Source organism: Castor canadensis, chromosome 13, assembly GCF_047511655.1.
Source record: "Castor canadensis chromosome 13, mCasCan1.hap1v2, whole genome shotgun sequence".
NCBI lineage: Eukaryota > Metazoa > Chordata > Mammalia > Rodentia > Castoridae > Castor > Castor canadensis.
Window position 1 is genome coordinate 121,514,018 of NC_133398.1, and position 19,072 is coordinate 121,533,089.

The 19,072-nt window shown below is 42.2% G+C and overlaps 1 long non-coding RNA gene and 1 pseudogene across 1 annotated transcript in view; one reads left to right on the plus strand and one right to left on the minus strand.

Moving 5' to 3' along the window:
- Window positions 1-601: 601 nt before the first annotated feature.
- Window positions 602-19,072, plus strand: part of LOC141415722 (uncharacterized) — a 92,934-nt gene continuing 74,463 nt past the window's right edge. Inside the window, exon 1 of the long non-coding RNA XR_012440663.1 lies at window positions 602-649. This is a non-coding gene — a long non-coding RNA (uncharacterized lncRNA). The remainder of the gene's footprint in view (window positions 650-19,072) is intronic.
- On the minus strand, window positions 15,675-16,233 carry LOC141415721 (large ribosomal subunit protein eL27-like; annotated as a pseudogene).

Sequence of the window (19,072 nt, forward strand, 5' to 3'; positions counted from 1 at the left end):
CATGAGGTGGGGGGGCGGAGCGCGGCCGTGTCCTGAGGTGACTCGCGGGGTGGCAGACCGCAGGGCCCCAACCCCCCCCACCCCTGGGGTCGGACTGAGGTGCGCGCGGGGCGGGGCCAGGGCGGGTGCGCGGCGGTGGCGGCAGCAGTAGGAGGCGTGTGCTCCGGGTCCCGGTTGCGCGAAGGAGGAGGAGGATGTGGCGCGCGAAGGGGAAGTGGGTGCCGGATACAAGCTGGGAGGTAAGAGCCAGAGCGCGAGGGCCGGGAGGGGCGGCGCGGCAGACGGTGGGACTCGGGCCCGCCGGACATCTCGGGCATCGGCTGCGCCGGGCGGGGGCGCGGCGGACGGGCGCCCTGACCTGGGAGATGGCCGGTGAGGGGCGGGGCGGAGCGCGGCCCCGTCTTGAGGTGACTCGCGGGGTGGCGGAGCGCGGCGCCCCACACTCCCCAACCCCCGGGGTGCGAGCTGGGCTGGGGGAGGGGGGGGCGCGGGGCGGGGCCAGGGCGGGTGCGCGGCGGCGTCGGCCGCAGGAGCGGCAGGAGCGGCAGCAGCGGCAGCAGTAGGAGGCGTGCTTTCGGGGTTCCGGTCGCGAGAAGGACAAGGAGGATGTGGCGCGAAGGGGAAGTGGCTGCCGAAAACAAGCTGGGAGGTAAGAGCAGGAGCGCGAGGGCCGGGAGGGGCGGCGCTGCAGACAGTGGGACTCGGGCCCGCCGGACATCTCGGGCATCGGCGGCGCCGGGCGGGGGCGCGGCGGACGGGCGCCCTGACCTGGGAGATGGCCGGTGAGGGGCGGGGCGGAGCGCGGCCCCGTCTTGAGGTGACTCGCGGGGTGGAGGAGCGCGGCGCCCCACCCTCCCCACCCCCGGGGTCGGGCTGGGCTGGGGGAGCGGGGCGGGTGCGCGGCGGTGTCGGCAGAGCAGCAGCAGCAGTAGGAGCCGTGCGCTCGGGGTCCCGGTCTGGAGAAGGGGCCGGGCCAAGCGAGGAGGAGGAGGAGCCGCGGAGGGCCGGCGCCTCCCCCACCCGGACCGGGCATCCCCCCTGCTCCCAAGCCTGCGGCAGCAGGGGTTCCCCGCGCTGGTCTGTGTCGGGGCCGCTGGAATCTCTTTATTCACATTACACCATAAGGTAAAATCATTTTTTCTGTCTCAAGTAAAAATTACACTATTATTTCCTTGGGTCATTGAGTTCTCCTTGTTACTTTAAGATTTATTTAAAATCAGGTGTAATGTGATGCCAGGCAGTCTACTCCTGTAACTCTTATCATGTGCTCTTTTTTGGGTGGGGGGATGCGGGTAGGTACTGGAGTTTGCACTCAGGCCTTCACACTGGCACTTACTGCTTCAGCCTTGTCTCCAGCCCTGAATCCTGTGCTCTTTTTTGACTGATAGGCCATGTCGTAGGAGAAAGATTTAAGATTGAGGTGGCAATTATGTCCTGCTTATTTAGAGACACACCAACAGTGTTTTTAAAAATGTTACTTGTAACATTAATAATATGAAAGATCTGTGGTTAGTAGTTATGCTTGTTTGTGCCATACACATGTGTATCAGTTTTTCTTTTCCCTTCTCCCTTCTTTCATTCTGTGCAAGGGAAGTTTTTTTTAAATCACCTTAACTAAGTGACTTTGGTGATTTAACATCCCAAAAGATCCACAGTTTCTTCATATACTACTCTAACCTCTTCTGGGAGCCCAACCATGATGTAAGCATTTTCATTCATGAATTTGATGATTCCACATCACTTTTTTTACTTTGTATACTGAGCTATTTCCTGGCATGTACACACACCAGTTTACCATTAGCCTATAAAGCAACGATAAAAGGTAGAACAAAAGATAAGTCTGGAGTTATTTTAATAGTGTTGGAGTTGCTCATACTGATTTGCATCAATGCAGTTTGGATAAGGTTCCTAGCCAAACAGATTGAAATCTAAAAACAGCTTAATTATCTCATGATTTTTGTGGACTGAATTGTGTTGTGAACATATTGACACAAAATTTTTGTTCTCTCTGCAAGTTCAGAATGCTCTGCTATATAGCTCTTTTGTTATAAAGTAGTATTTCTCTTATGATTTGGTTGAAATGTAGAATTCTGTGTTATTTCAGAAAGGTTAGGCCTGGAATTTAAATTATGTTCTACTCAAATTATTTTTGGAATGAATTTGGGTTTTTCTGAGCATTCTGTTACTCTTGAAACATTTTAAATAACTTTATTATTTTGTATGTTAAAATATTTTATATTTTAAATAAACTCAATTATTATGGAACTGGCCTAACATCCCTTGTGTTGGAGTCAGATTTCAGCTCTCTTAGATTGTATTCTCATGTAGCTGTGGACTCCAGCTCTTCCTCCAGGGAGGTCAATGCTTGTAATTTAGTACTGTGTGAGAACAGTTCTTAAAGAAATATTTGGAGTTTTCCTCTGTAGGACCAAGTTGGAGGCTGGGCCTTTGGCCCATGGCATCTTTCAAGCCTCCTGTGGTTGACGAATGGTGAGCTGTAAAAAAAGTTCTTTTTCTTTGCTTTCTTAGGGTTTTCTGACTTTTTGGGATACTTAGTTGCCAAGAACATTTAGAATAAAATGAGTTGCATTTAGGAAGTACCATTTTAGCTCAGTTATAATTCATGGTTCGAGTAGATGATTGAAACTGAAACCATTTTGATTGATACCCTATGTTTCTTCCTCTTTTCCTCTCCCCACTCTCTCATGCTGGGTATTGAAACCCTGCTCTCACAAATGTCTCATGCTAGAGATGATTTTTTTTAAAGCCTGGTGACAACTCACAGATTGTCACCTATCCTTAAATGATAGGAGAACTAAATGAAACTAGAGCTTCATGTTCCTTTAGGTTGAACTGAGTTGTTTGATGGGGAACAGAGATGAGTAGTCAGAGATGAGTGGTAGATGAACTAAGAGGAAGAAAATAAAGCAAGCTCGTGGTTATGCATTTGAAGACTTAAGTGGCATTTGTTATTTTTCCTAAGAACCAGATAGTTTTGTTATTTAAATATATATATAAGGAGGAATCTATTTGTAAGTAATTGTTTTGTTGTTGTTTTGGGGATTGAACCCAAGGCCTTGTGGATGTTGGGCAAGTGTGTTCTACCACTGAACCAACCCCCAACCCCTATTTGTAAGTAATATTGAAGAAATGAATAGTTCTTTTTAAAAACTTTCTAATTTTTAATACTGTGTACTTCTGTAGGATTTATGAAAAGTTGGGGACTGTGATGATTAGTTTTCCCAGTGTTTGGAAAATGATATATATAGTGTCAGCATTGTTGTTTTTGTCTTAACCTAAAGGAAGCAGTGATAGGTTAGTCCTCTGGCCATGAAGGCTTTAAGTTTTTCAGAGTCTTTTAGAACAAGTCCTTTTTGACTCCTGTCTAGTGCTTTTTTCCTTCAGTAGCTGGGACTGCTGGCCACAGGACTCAGGGTCCCAGCTAGCAATGCATTTTTTGCTGTCCTTTCTCAAGCCACTTCTGTGGACTGGGAGGTAGAAGCTGTTCTCTCTCTAGCCTACCCACCTTCTCCTTCTTACCAGGCAGTACTTATTCTTTCATCACTTTTTTTGCAGTACTAGATATTGAACCCAGGACCTACGCACGTGCTCTATGACTGAGCTATACCTCCAGCTTTTTTGGTTTTGATTTGTTCTTGACCCAGAGTCTCTCTTCTACCTGTGCGCTGACTTACCTTCAGCTTAAATATTCCCCTCTCCTGTCTCCTGAGCAGCTAGGATTACAGGTATGAACCAGCATGCCTGGCTTCTCCTTTTTGATTCTAGCCCAGCTTTTCATCTTGCCTTCTCAGACTTCACCTCTATGGAATGAGTTAGTATTGATGTTGAGAAGATTCATGTGTTGGATAAAGTATTGTTCTAGAAATGACCTCTAAAGTTCTTTTCATCATGATAAGATATGTTTCATCCTGATAAGAAAATATAGGGATTTCACTTAATTGTTGCTTTGCTGATACTCAGCTGTTCTGTGTAACGGTTTGTTTTCCTTTTGGGTACTTGCTCCAGGTCTAGAACAAATATGTAAGTTCAAGCCATATAAGAAGAGTTTGAGCTTCTGCCTTTGTGGTGCCTCCTTTCTAGTGTACTTAGAAGGCTAATTTTTTACATCTGACTTTACCACACTGTGAATATTATGTTAAGGAATATAAAAACGTTAAGGTTTTTTGTTTTTTTGCGGTGTGGGGGCTTGAACTCAGGGCCTTCACTTTGAGCCACTTCACCAGCCTGATTTTTGTGAAGGGTTTTTCGAGCTCAGGGCCTTCACTTTGAGCCACTCCACCAGCCTGATTTTTGTGAAGGGTTTTTCGAGCTAGGATCTTGTGAACTATTTGCTTGGGCTGGCTTTGAACCTTGATCCTCCTGATGTCTGCCTCCTGAGTAGCTAGGATTACAGGCATGAGCCACCAGCGCCTGGCTATTGTTAAGGTTTTTAAAGAATATGCTCAACATAAAATGTTCATTCTTCCTTGTTATTCTCTAAGATTTCAGGTCGAGGGCTCATAGTTTTGGAAAACAGACTTAAGTAATACATGATTACAGATGAAAAAGTATCTGCTAACCTCAAACCTTTTATGTTCAAGTTAGTATTTATATTCATTTAGGTGTATTTTTAGAGTGGATTGATATAACTTATTAAAATGTATTGATTGCCAGTAATTTAGTAAATGCTCTTCCTGTTAAGAAACTCATGTGGATTGGGGAGTTGCTGTGGGTCCACTCTAATCAAAATACAGAATCTTTACTTGAGCATAGTCCCTGGGCTGCTATTGGCCTGGCTATTTGAGGAGGCCTTGGCATCATTCATTTTTGAAAGTTTCTTATTTAAAGATTCAGAGGGGCACACAAAGTTCCTGGTGTCTGGTAAACACTCCCTGCCTTATTCTTTCTCTCTCTGTGCTGATTGAGTCATTTGCTTTGACAAAGCTTCGATGGAGGTTTCTTCCACATTTAGTTTTATTGATGGAGGCTGTTGTGCTAAAAAGAAAGCTGTAACATGTGGAAAGGTGGTGAGTGGGTACTCAGAGCTTTTGAAATACTTGTCTTTCTTCCTAGGGGTCCTCTAGAAATTGATCATAGATTACTTGGCCAAATTTAAAACCCAGGAGTTTATTGCAGGCATTGTGGGTGGGAAGGAACATCAGTCTTTCTGTACTGAATTTAATTCTAAATATGACCCATTGCTGCTTGTATGAGTGCCTTCTGATGCAACTATGGTGATAGCGATGACCTCTCTAACAGCGCTGAATATCCTTGACAGCTTGTATCTGTCCTCTTCAAGTATTTTTAGTCTGTCGTGCCTCTGTGGCTGTGTCTGGAAGAACTGAGGATGGATTGAACTGCTCTGGGGCTGCTCCAAGTTGTGGCGGATGCTCTTTGCTACTGTCTTCACCATCCTACCACAGTCCTGCCCTGATGAGGCTCCTTGCCTTTGTCATTTGGTGGAGGAACAGAGACAGAACCATTTGGTTAGTAAAAGTAAAACGTCATGATCATCAGAACGCTTTTTAAAATAAAGTATGGCTAGTGTTGATGGTGCCTAACAGTGTGAAAGTACTCACAGCCACTAAGCTCTATGGGGATCAAAAATGGCTAAAATGCTTAATTTTATGTTCAGTATATTCTGCCACTATTAAAAAAAATTAAAACTTCAAATGGATTTGAATGAAAAATGGAAGTACTTTCATTACCCCAGGATTGAAGACTGCCTTAAATAAGTCATCAAAAATCACACTCATCACACACACACACACACACACACACACACACACACATACAAAATCACAACAACAACAAAATAAGCTAATAAATGATGGTAATCAGACCCTGAGATTCATCTATACAGAAAGTGATTTTTAGGTCAGACTCCAATATTTGCAGTATTTATATTTGTAAGGAGGATTGACTGGTTTGTTCAGAAGAGTCTGAGGTTCATGGTGGACACTTGGAAACAGTTTGGGGTTGTTGCCTGGGATGGTAAGCTGGCCCCACTTGAAATAAGAGTAGTTTGGATTGCAAGGATCACAGGTCACTAGGTTAGGTCAGATAGAGGCAGTATCAGTCTAAGGGCAGAATCAGTCTCATCTTCCAGGACAGATACTGGAAGGGCAGTGGGATAGTCTGGGAACTGTCCCTGGAGTCTGGATGTTCTTGCGAGAGACGCCTTGGGCTGAGCTGGGATCTCTCCTGGAATGCCAAGACTCCTGTCTCTGCTATTCCCTTCCATTTCTCCTTGCCAGTGGGCTTTCTCCAGTAGTTTCCTTGCTTAAGTTGCTTGCACGTGTTGCCCACTGTGGTTGCAGTCATGGCCCATCCATGTCTTGACTCTAGTTCTAGTGTTCACTATCGTCTGACTTCGCCTTCTGTGGCTCTCTCAGCTGTATGCTTTGTTTTCGTAGGCCAGGTGTTCATCCCAGTGGAAGGTTGACTAGGATCAGTGGCCTGCTGATCATTTAGAGGAGTCAGAGTGAGAAGAGATTGTGTGAGAAGGGGCTGTAGCAGGGGCCCTGGCACCTTAAACTGTCTCCATTAAGCAGTAGAAAAGAATAGATATTGACTCCAAATGGGTTTCTTCTGTTCGGTTGATGTAGTGATTAAACTTTTTGCAGAGAAAATGTTCACTGTAGCTGCAGATAGGAGACCATGCATCCTGAGTAGCCTCTGTATGTGAGTGTGTGTGTGCGTGCGTGGGCATGTGTGTCTGTAATAAATCGCTGGTGGGTGGTGTTAACTGTCCCAAAGCTTGCACTTTGAACAGTGGCAACTCAGGATGCCCCAGAATGCAGTGTCTGTGTAGTCTTTCCTCTGAGGAGGTTCTCAGGTAGAATAAGGAGGTTTGGGGGATGCCAGTAACATCTGAGGTATCATAGTTCAGATGTTTGGGTGGGCCTTTTCCCCCTTCCACTAATCATAGGGCCATAAGATTAAAAGATTAGAAGGGTGCATCCTTAGAAAGAAAGGGAAATGTTGCCCTTAGAGTGGTTTGGGAGGAAGAGCACAGAAAGCAGCCTCTGTTTAAGCATCTGACACCTGTATACACCCTTCTAATGGGCTTTTCTTCATATATCTTCCCTGTCTGTAATCTCTTGTTTTTCATGAATTCTCACAGTACAAGGAAGAAACAGAAGGAAAAAGTAGGAGTAGATGGCAGGTTGAAGCCTCTGAAACAACAGTTGTTTGGAGGTACTGTGTAAAAGGCTGAGAGCCTGAGCAACATTGAACTATTTGGATTTATAGTGGCTTAGTAATTGATGTTTCACAGTGATGACCTTGAATATATGGTATTCAGAAAAGCAACGCCTAGTATTATATCTGCTTAACAAAAGAGGAAAGTATATAACGTTTTAGTAAAACATAATCACCAAAGTAGTTTTAGTAGTTTAAGAATTTGAGTCCCTTTTTCTTTTTGGTGGTACTGGGGTTTGAACTCAGGACCTCATGCTTGCAAAACAGGTGCTGTATTACTTGAGCCCTCCATCAGCTTAATTTCTATTTCAGTAACAACTTTTTAAAGATATAATTCATATACCACAACAGAGGTGTAACATTTGAATATCTTTAAAAATTCAGTGGTTTTTAGTATATTTATGCAGCTGTCATCACTATCTAATTCTGCAACATTTTCATCACTCCAAAAAAGAAAATCTGCATTTATTAACAGTCACTCTCCATTCTCCCCTCCCCCAGGCAATTACTAATCTCCATTCTGTCTGTATGGATTTGCCTATTCTGGACATTTCATATAAATGGAATACTACAGTGTTTTTTTGTAACTGACTTATTTCTGTTGGTATAATATTTTCAAGGTTCATCTGTGTTATAGCATGTATCATTACTTCATTTCTTTTTTTGCAGAACTGGGGTTTGAACTCAGTGCCTTGCACTTGCTAGATAGGCACTCTACCACTTGAGCCGTGCCTTCATCTCTTACTTCATTCCTTTTATGGCTAAATAATACCCTTTTGTAAGGATATACTACGTTTTGTTTATCATTCACTGGTCATGGGCATTTGAGTTATGCTGCCATCTGACCATTTTGAGAAATGCTGCTATGAGCGTTAAGTTTTTGTGTAGACATGTTTTCATTCTCTTGGGTAACATAATGAGTGAAATTGTAGCAATATATGATACAGATAATACTTTTTTTTTGTGGTATTAGAAATTGAATCCAGGGCCTCATGCTGGCCAGGCAAGCTCTCGACCACTTGAGCTATGCCCTAACTTTTTTGTTTTCGAGATAGGATATTGCTAACTTGGCCCAGGCTGGTCTTGAACTTGTAGTTCTCCTATTTCTTGTCTCCTGAGTAGCTGGGCATATAGCAGTGTATTACCATGCCTAGCTCTATGCTTAACTTTTTTTTTTCCTTTTTGATCGTGCTGGGTTTGAACCCAGGGCCTTGGACTTGCTAGGGTTGAGTCACAACCCCACCCCTTTTTGTTTTAGTAAATTTTGAGGTAGAGTCGATTTGTGTCTGGGCCAGCCTGGACCACGATCCTCCTGTTTCCCTGTATAGGGGTGACAGGTATATGCCACTACCTCCAACCATTGGTTAAGATACAGGGTCTTGGGAACTTTTTGCCTGGATTGGCCTCAAGCTGCAGTCCTCCTGATCTTTGTCACCTGAGTTTCTAGGATTATAGGCTTCAGCTACCATGACCAGTTTAAACTTGATTTTTTAAGGAACTGACAAATTGCTTTGCTAAATGACTGCATTGCATTATATTCCTGCTAGCAAAGTATGAAGGTTCCAATTTCTTTACGTCTTTACTAACACTTATTATTGTCCATTCTTGTGGATGAGAAATGGTCTTTCATTGGACTTTGATTTTTTGTTGTTGTTGTTGTTGTACTGGGGTTTGAACTTAGGGCCTTATGCTTGCTAGGCAGGCACTCCTACTGCTTGTTCCACTCTGCCATCCCTTTTTTGTGGTCTTTTTTTCCAGATAGGGTCTCCAGAACTACTTTGGCCGGGGCTGGCTTTGAACTGTGATTCACCTGATCCTTGTCTCCTGGAGTAGCTAGGATTACAGGTGTGAGCCACCATTGCCCACCTGGGTTTTGATTTGATTTGCATTGTTTTTTGGCTGTTTGTATGCCTGCTTTGTAGAAATATCTGTTCAATTTCATGTCCGTTGTTGAGTCAAGTCAATTACTGTTTTGTTGCTGAGTTGTAAGAGTTTTTTAAAAAAAATTTATTGTGTATATCATTATCAAGTAAACAATTTGCAAATATCTTCTTCCATTCTTGGGGTGCCTTTTCACTTTCTTGATAGTTTCTGTTTAAGTGCGGAAGTTTTAAATTTAAGTCCTATTTAACTGAAGTTGCTTAAGTTTTTGATGTCATAATTCAGAAGCCACTGCTTATTTCAAAGCCATGAAACTTTACACCTGTCTTATATGAGTTTTATAGTTTTAGCTCTTTCTTCCATTTAGGTCTCTAGTTCACTTTTGAGTTAATTTTTGTATATGGTGTGAGGTTGGCTTTCAACTTTGTCTTTTGTGTATAGAGAGCTGTTTTTAGTGACATTTATTGAAATAAGACCATTATTTCCTCATTGAAGTGTCTTGCTACCCTTGTTGAAAATCAAGTGACTATAAATGTGTGGGCTTATTTCTGGAGTCTTAGTTCTATTTAGTTGACCTATATGTATTTATCCTTCTGCCATTACCACACTTTTAATTGTTGTAGCTTTGTAGTAAGGTTTGTTTTTTGAGACAGGTCTCACCACAAAGCACAGATTGACCTTGAACTGATTGCAGTCCTTCGTCCTCAGTGCTGGTATTACAGGTATGCACTACCACATCTAGCTATAGTGAATTTCAAAATCAAGAACTGCCAGGCCTCCTTCCTCCAACTCTTCTTTATTTTCGAGGTTGCTTTGGCTATTCGAGGTTTCTTACATTTCCATTTGAGTATTAAGATTGTTAATTTCTACAAAAAGGTAACTGGAATTGTTAAATCTGTGTATCTATTTAGGGAGTTAAAGTCCTTTCTTGGGGATCTGCTATATGCTTAAGAACTCTTGGCTAGCTCAAGCACTCTTGCCTCAGCAACATAACATGCTTTAATTTATTGACACAGTAGGCTGACTTGGTGAAACACTGTAGTTCACTTTTAGGCTGGAACTCTACTTTTCAAGTTCTAAGAGAGCTTGTAGGATGGTTTCTTGTAGTATGTGTTCTTTTGATGTGAAAATTTCCTGATGCCTTGCCTGTATAGGATAAAAAGTATTCTGGTTAACACACATTCCAGTTACTAGGAATTAGCAGATTACATATTAAATATTTAATTATCAGAGTTAAAACATGTTACAATAAAACCACGATACTGGAATTTATATAGGGTTTATTGTTGGATGCATTAGAAGATACTTTGGAATCTTGTACTGCAGGGGCCATGTGATCATCAGTTGTTATTATACTTTTGAGTTAGTTCACTTTCTGAACAAGTAATAGCAAAGTGCCTATTTGTGCCAGGCCCAGGGAAGGACAGACTCAGCTCCTGCACTCATGGAGCTAACAGGAGGAAGACTAACATTAATCAGGATGCCATGTGAATTCCAAGTAGAATACAGTGCTATGAATGTGAGTGCATTGGATTGTAAATGGATTTGACTAGTCTGAGTTTGGGGACACTTTCTGAGCAGAACTCTGGAGGAACATGGAGATTGATTGAGGAAAGAATTAGGGGAAGAACTTCCAGGTAATCAGGTGAGCTGGTTAGTGGGATATGTGGAGATGACGGGGTTGTTTTGGCTGTGTAGCTTTTGGGAAAGAGTATGTGAAGACCTAATTTGTCTTTGCTTTACTCTGTCCCTGGAAGAAATTACCTACTGTTTCTGAGCTTGCTTACTTACGTTTTAAAAAACTTACGTAGCAATTTTTATTTAGAGATAATTATATGAAAACACAAAGAAATCCAGGCTTCTGATTGTTTTCATATAATTCAAAAGTAATTATTTCTTTGTGACCTTCCATGATTGTCCTCTTGCAAATACAGTTCTGGCAAATTGAATCTTTATCTGATCATTTTTCGTAGTCTGACATTAGGATTTACTTCATTAACTATGTGCTCCAGAAGCCTGTAGAGATAAAAGTCTGTAGGGGAGCAGGTGAGGATGTAACTGACTCAAGCAGTTCATAATACTGTCGTAGGGCATTTGGAGGAACTGGGAAGACTTCCTGGAGGAGGTAGACTTTGGCCTGGAATCATTGATAGGTCAACATGATGGTTGGAGGAGAAAAATCAAGCAGAGGAAATGGAGAAAAAGCAAAACCAGGAGAGGTGGTGGTGGTGGCTGTGGCTAGAATTCATGGTGCATATGGGTAGATAGTCCTGAAATAGTAGTAGTGACTAGGAGCTTAGGAAGTCTCACTGAGGAGCCTGGGTTTTATTCTGTGCTCTGGGAGAGGCATTTATTTATTTATTTATTTATTTTCAGAGGAGTGGAATTGATTGGATTGTCAGTTCTTCTTTCAGATGCTAATATGGACCACCTTCTGACCTCTTTAATCTCCTCTCCACTCTGCACAGACACCATATTAAATAATCTGGATTCTGATTGTGCCAGGATCTCATTCTTCCTCATGGCTATAGGCTTTGCACCTTGTTCTTGCCTTGATTTAGAAGTTACACCTTCCTCTAGAATGCAGTACACATCTCACACATGTGCTTTCTGACTCTCTTTGTGCCCTGGGTTTCAGCTTAGATGAGACTTGTCTCTTTCCAGATTGGATTAAGGACCCTTTCTCTGTGTCCTCAGTCATAGCATTCTATGGTTTTCCTGGCTGTAGCATTGGAAGTGCTTGTTCTCATTCTTCCTCAATTAGATGCATGTTTGTAGATGTCAGAGACTTGAGGCTTGGACTTAGAAAATGCTTGTACGTTAAGTGAATGAATGAGTAAGCAAATAGGAAGGACTGGAGTTAGGAAAATCACTCCTGGCAAGAATTGTCTGTAGTAAGAATTATCTGGGTTGAAGAAAGAATGGCTGAGGGTGTGTGTGTGTGTGTGTGTGTGTGTGTGTGTGTGTGTTTTGTAGTTTTGTCAATTTGATAGTGACTTGGAGGGACAAGGAATAGAGATAGGGTAGATGATTCTTCCAAGAATTTGGTAGTATATGCAGATTACTGGTGGAAACGATAGTGAAATTACTGATGTTCAAGGTGAGAAACAAAGTCACATGCTGGTGTATCTATTGGGCTATGAGTGTATTAGATTACCAACTGATGTTATAACAAGTGACTGCAATTTTAGTGGCTTAAAATAGCACATGTTTATTGTTTCAGGGTTTTCATGGGTTAGGAGTTCAGAATGGCATGGCCAGTCTGCAGCCTCCCAGCCTCAGCAGCTACAGTCCAGGTGTTGGCCAGGACTGGGCTCTCATGAGAAGGCTCAGCTAGGGAAGAATCTGCTTCTAAGCTTCTTCCATGTGGGTCTTTCCCACATGGCAGCTTACTTCATCAGAGCTACAAGGGAGAGTCAGCTAGCAAGACAGAAGTAATTGAGAGCCCATCATCACCTTTGCCACATTTTGCTGGCGGGAAGCAAGTCTAGTCACTTAGAGGGGGAGGGGATTGCACAAAGGTATTAACATTGGGGATGGGGTTTATGGTAGGTGTATATCATGAAGTTTGTCTACCACGGTAGGGAGGGACAATGTGACTAGGAGACATTAGGGCAGTTTCTCAGATGGAAGCCCTGTAGAATGGAAAGATGGAAGCTTTCAGTGAGGGACATTTTGGAAGTGAAGAAGTTCTAGGAGAAGGTTAAGATGTGGCCTTGAGATGACCTTCTCAGGCAGCTTTCTTGGCTCTCTCCCTTCATCCCCATCTAGGGGCATAGGTGCCTTTTCATGTCTTCTCTCCTGTTTATAAATTATCATACTGTCTTATACCTGCCACTGATAAACCCATCTACCTTGCTAAAATAAAATTATTTACCAGAGGTTCCTGGCCATTGGAGGGGTCTGCTTTTATGAGGTTGTTGAGGATGAAATGAAGTGATCCATTTGGGAGTATTTTATCTGAGGTAATGTGATATGCAAACTAAAGGTATTAAATATGCAACCTTTTCTCCCTGTAGTAAGTAGAATGCATGAAATTTAAGTTACATTTTCCTTGTTAACTTGGGTTCATGTTATATATGTTATTGAACTGGGCTTTGTTTAATACCGTGATATTTTCAGGGTCTTTTGAGTGGAGTGTTGCTTTTATGATAAGTGATCCCAAACTGCTGTACCTTTCAAGGTCTTGTGTTCAGCTTTTATTGTTTACAAAAAAAACCTGTCTTTGCTATTCCTTGTCACTCTTTTGCTTCTGCTTCTATATCAGTTTTTAGCTCTCTTTCTTCTGGTTTGTTGCCTCTGATCTTCTGTGGGCTTGGCAGCCTGATAATTAAACTTGTTAGAACTGTGAGTAGTTTAATAGTAACTATGCTAGGAATGTGGGTCAGAGAGCCTCTTCTTGCAGTAAAGTAGGTGAGCTGGTGTGCGTGGACTTTATAAAAATCTCTTGGCCTTTCGAGTGTGTCCTGGCTTCCTTCCTAGTTCTAGCTGTGTTTGGATTAAGAGAGGCCCAGATAGCTGAGTTCCATTCAGGGACATGTGGCTGCCATTTTCTCGGTATACGCCTCAACGCTCTGTTATGAGAAACCGTGTCATTCCTGCTTTAGCTTTGATGAGGTTTCAGTTTTTTGAACAGTAGTGATAGGTGACGGATGGTCTGGTTCATGGACCAAAAACTGTTTGAGAAGCACAGAAAATCTTCTTTAGACAAGATCAATATCCAGGCATGCACAGCAGTGTCTGTGCCACTGCCTCAGTGCCTTTAGGAAGTCCACCTCCCAGGTTACATTACAGATAATCTGTGCTGCTCCTCAGTATGTCCATTGGCTTTAGCTTTCTGCCAGAGCAACCTGAGTACTTTCTTTGTGGAGCAGCATTTCTGAGTTCCTAGGGAGCGAGTCCTGCGTTCTTGTGAAAATAATAGCTCAGAACAGTATGGGGAGCCTGGTCTGGGGCCCTGGCCAAATGCCTGGCCCTGCCTTGGCATCCTGTTTTCTAGAGCAGGTATAATGTCTTGTACCTTTTAGGATGAAAAGATTTTATGTAAGAAAATGATTGTCGTATGTATGCAGTATTAGATGAAAGACCTAGTTTGTTGGGTTGGTTCTGTTGGTATTTTATCTTGGAGTAGTTAAAAATGGTTAGCATTACTACTAAAGTACTACTGAGAAATATAATTCTCAGTCTTACATAGTTTTTTTTTCTGAATATGTTCTAGAATATGTATATTTGTAGAAATGGGGATATTTATTAAGCGCTGTTTGATTACTTTCAGACTGTTGAGTATACTTGCTTCCTGGCCAAATTAAATGTATGAAAATTCTGCCATATACCGTCACCTTAATCTCCTTCTTTCACAGTACATGGCAGATGGACTTCATATACCTATATGAAACAGAACTAAGAAGCTGCTTGCAGTTGCTTTAAGTGGGGTGGGGAGGAGGTTGAAGAGGGAGAGACAATGGGGGCAGTGTAACTAACATAGGATATAAGTCTCATTGGAGTTGTCACTACGAATCCCCCCTGTATAATGACTATATCCAAATAAAAATTTATTAAAAAAATTTATGAAAATTCTAATGCTACCATGATTCATAACAGGAAAGATTTTTTAAACTTCTGAAATCACTTTAAATATACTTCATATGGATCTCTGGTAATAGTGACTCAATTAATCTTATTTTTCAGGCCATAAATCAGGTTTGATTTATAGGGCTAGTTCCTGCAAGCTGCTTAGACTCACAATTATTTTGTGGGCTGTTGTAGCCACTTGTTTGCTTTTGAACTCAACTCTAGGTGTTGAACTCTATTTGAGAGCCTAAAATGACCTGTGCCTCAATTCCCTTAGAGGCTAGCATTTCCTTGTTTTATTGTACCTGCCCAAGTGGAGTGTGGAAAGAGTAATAGTATAGTAGCATGTGTGTGTGTGTGTGTGTGTGTGTGTGTGTGTGTGTGTGCATGTGCTATAGTTATACTATAAAAATGTACTGTAAAAAGAGCTTTTGGGAGGTACAGGATTTGAACTCAGGGCCTTGTGCTTTCTAGGCTAGCACTCTACCACTTAAGCCATATCTCCAGCTGTTTTTGCTCTGGTTATTTTTGAGGTAGGATCTTGTTTTTTATCCAAGATGGCCTGGACTGCAACTCTCCTATTTGAAATTTCCCACTGTAGCTGGGATGAGAGATGTGCACTATCATGCCCAGCCTTTTGAGATGAGGTCTCACTGACCTGGAACCACCTTCTTTCTGATCTCAGCCTCCTGTATAGCTTGGGATGATAGGTGTGTGCCACTGCTCCCAGCTGTTGGTTGAGATGGGGTCTCAAGAACTATTTGCCTGGACTGGCCTGGACCTATATTCTGCTGATCTCAACCTTCCAAGTGGCTAGGATTATGGTTATGAACTATTGGTGGCTGGCCAAAACATGTCTTTTGACAGACCTTGTACTTTCTTATTTAGCAGACTTGTGCTGTACCCAAAATTTTAGTATTTGTGAAAACTATTGAGCACCCCCACACACACATTCTTCCTTAGTTGGCCTAAAGTAACTTTACTTATATTGCCTGAATTCTTTTTTTTTTTTTACAGGTCATTATTTTATTTTATATTTTCCTACAGCCCCTCACCTACCACCCAGTCTCTCTTATCCTATGAATGCTCTACTTCTCCCAGTCTGAATAATCAATGCAGCAGGCAGGCAGCTTGTTTCTTTTTTTTAATAATGGGAACAAAACACATCTAAAACCGAAGCTTCTGGAAGAACTACTTACTCTTGCCAGTCTTGTACCTCTCCTCAAACTTGACTTTGGCCTCCCATCTGGCTTTGTGTTTAAGAGCTGGGTCTCTAAAGACATCCTTGTTGACAATAGTCTTGTCCAAGGGGATGTCCACAGAGTACCTTGTGGGCATAAGGTGATTGTAGTTATAAACTTTCATGAAAGACTTTATCTTTGACCTCTTGGCGATTTTCTTCTTGCCCATTGCAGCTGTCACTTTGCAGGGATATCGGTCAATTCCAGCCACCAGAGCATGGCTGTAGGGGCGATCTGAGGTGCCATCATCAGTGTTCTTCACGATGACGGCTTTGCGTCCGAAGTAGCGTCTGGCTAGGACCAGCACCACTTTCCTGGGTTACATGAATTTGCCCATTTCGACAGCAACCAGCAGTCCCACAGCAAAAAGGGTGCCTGAATTCTTGAATGAGTAAAAGAATATGACTCCTTCCAAAAAATTCACAGCATTGCTGGACTGAGACTTGATGGCTACTGATTCTCAGGGGCAGGAGCACTGAGGCACAGGATCTCAGAGTGATTGTCTTGGGGACCAGAGGATAGGAAGCAACAGGGCAGTATTACCAGAGGAGAACTGTGCTTAAGGGACAAACGGCCTTTGGTAAATCCCAGGGGAGGAGATGGGACTACCTTTTTTCCTTTCTGTGAACTTTAAGAATGCCATTCATCCATAAACGCAACAAATGTTTGAGTTTCTGTTATGTGGCAGACATTGAATTAAGTACTGGAGGTACGGGGATGAATAAGCCAGCCATCCCTTCAATGATACCGTTGATACAGTCTGTTTTGGAGTATGTCAGAAAAATATTTATCAGAGAAGAAAGTTCACTAGACTTGTTTTAGATACTGAATGACTAGGGATTAAAGGTGGAGTTGTTGGTTAGCAGAAGACATTTTTGAAAAGAGTAACTCTTCTAGAATTAAAAGACAATTTACAGATGACATTGTGCAGAGACTTTTAGCTGATCCTGAACCTGTCTCTTCTACTGGCCTTTTCCCAGATGTCCTTACAATTAAGTATGCCTGCTTCGTGGCCAAATTCTTGACAATGGAGTGAGCACAGAGAAGTATGCTACTTCCAGGCTTGGGCCCCAACACCTTGAGTCATGAGTATGTGTCCTTTCCTCAGTTGTCTCAGTGCAGAGGAGTCCAGTGACGCCGGAAGCCCCCAGCCACGAGATGGAAGGGTCATGGGTGCCAGAGCCACTGCTTAGAGGAGAGCTGTCTGCTGACCAAGGACACATGCTATGGACTTTACATGAGCTAGAAGTAAATGGTTATGGCATTTGAGTCATTATACAATTTGTTCTGTAGAGTTAGCTTGCCTAACTAGATACCTTGCCTAGAATGCCAAATAGAACTGGTGAGTTTAGTAAAGGGGCTAAGAATTTCAGGCTCTGCTTTAACTTGATTATTTATATGTAATGATCTATGCAGTTGCCATGGATTTTAAGAGTCTGTCTAAGTCATGATAGAATAAGTGGCAAAAAATGTTTAATGTATTCACTTCTAGTTGGTACAGTGGTTTGTCGCACTCAATATGGCCTTTCTCCATATTTGATTTAATAAACTATGTGGATCCTCAGTTAGCTTTAAAGGTACTCTGTGGAGACTTAAACATCCTCAGTTCTTATTTCAAAGAACTGTAAATACAGTTTTCATCATGCTACTTCTCTTTTCCAAAGCCTGTAATCACGTCTTATCATACAGCATTTTGTTTCATTAATCCATTACCCCATACCACGTACATATAATGAAAGTGCCTATGTTTAACATTCTGACCTAGGTTCTTTGAAGACAGACAAAATGAATAATATATAGGTCCTGCCTTCAAAGAGTTTGTGCTTGGTACACTGGTGGTTACTACCTTTACTCACCTTTACCAACTACTCCTCATTTTAGCCTTTCTTTTTCTTTTTTTGGGTGGGACTGGGGTTTGAACTCAGGTTTTACCTACAAAGCAGGCATTCTACTGCTTGAGCCATACCTGTCGTCAGTCCATTTTGCTCTGGTTATTTCAGCCATGGGGTTCTCACAAACCATTTATCCTGCCTGGCCTCAAACCTTGATCCTCCTGATCTCAACTTTCCAAAAAGCTAGGATTATAGCCACTGGTACCTGACTCATTAGCATTTAAAAGTCCATGTATTATTTTTTCTTTTTTAGCATTGTCTCCTTAACTAGATACTGTAATTTCTGAAAGCAGGGATTATATTTTCCAGAGTTGTGCATCTCCCCTCTTGGGTATTTCTAGCAGATACAGGGCACTATATTTAATTGAGTATTCCTATAATTTTTCTTAATTATCTTGCTTGGATATTCGAGCATAGTTTTGTATTGTAGTCTGCATTAACAGACAAAAGTGCTTTTTAAAAGTTGTTTAGGGATTTATAGTATTATGCAGTTGAAGAGTGTCAGGACTGGTAGGATCATTCTTAGATATTTACCTAATTCCTGATCTTTTAGGTTGATCATCTGGTTATTGATAGTCAAGGTATGACCATTAATCTTGGCACGGCATCACCTTGGGCTTGTTAGAAGTATTTGCTTTTGTCCCACATAGACCTGTAAATCAGAACTTGTATTGAAATGAGATCCTCAGATGACCACATGCCCATAAAGTAGAAGAAGCCCTGCTCAAGGCCACCCTCACATTTGACTTTTGAGAAAACCAAGAAAGTCAGAGTTACCCAGAGTCACAAGACTGGGATCACTTGGAAACCTTTAAAAAATATTGGTGCCTGGGTCCCTTCCCCAGACATTTTGCCCTAATTGGTCAGAATTGCATCTTGGGCATCAGAATTTTTTAAAAATCAATGATCAAATGACCACCTGAGGCTGAGAACCCTTGATTTGGTTAGTGACAGAATCTAGTCTTTTTTGATGCTCTAACTAAGCATTCCTTTCACTCCATCATGGATAATCTGTTCAGGAACAAGGCGAAATACCCAGAGTGTTCACAGTAATGCACCTCTTTTTAAAAAAAATTTCCTTTATAATGTTTACCCCAGTTAGCATCCTTCTTACTGTCTGCCTTGCCCTTCTGGAATTCCTCCAAGAGGGCAGAACCTTTGCCCTCCTGTTCCCTGCTAGGTCTCAGCTGTGACAGTATCTGGCATGTGGCAGGTGCTTCTTTCATATATATAGACCAAATGGAAGGAGTGACAATAAGGAGGCATGTGTTTTTTGGAAGGGAG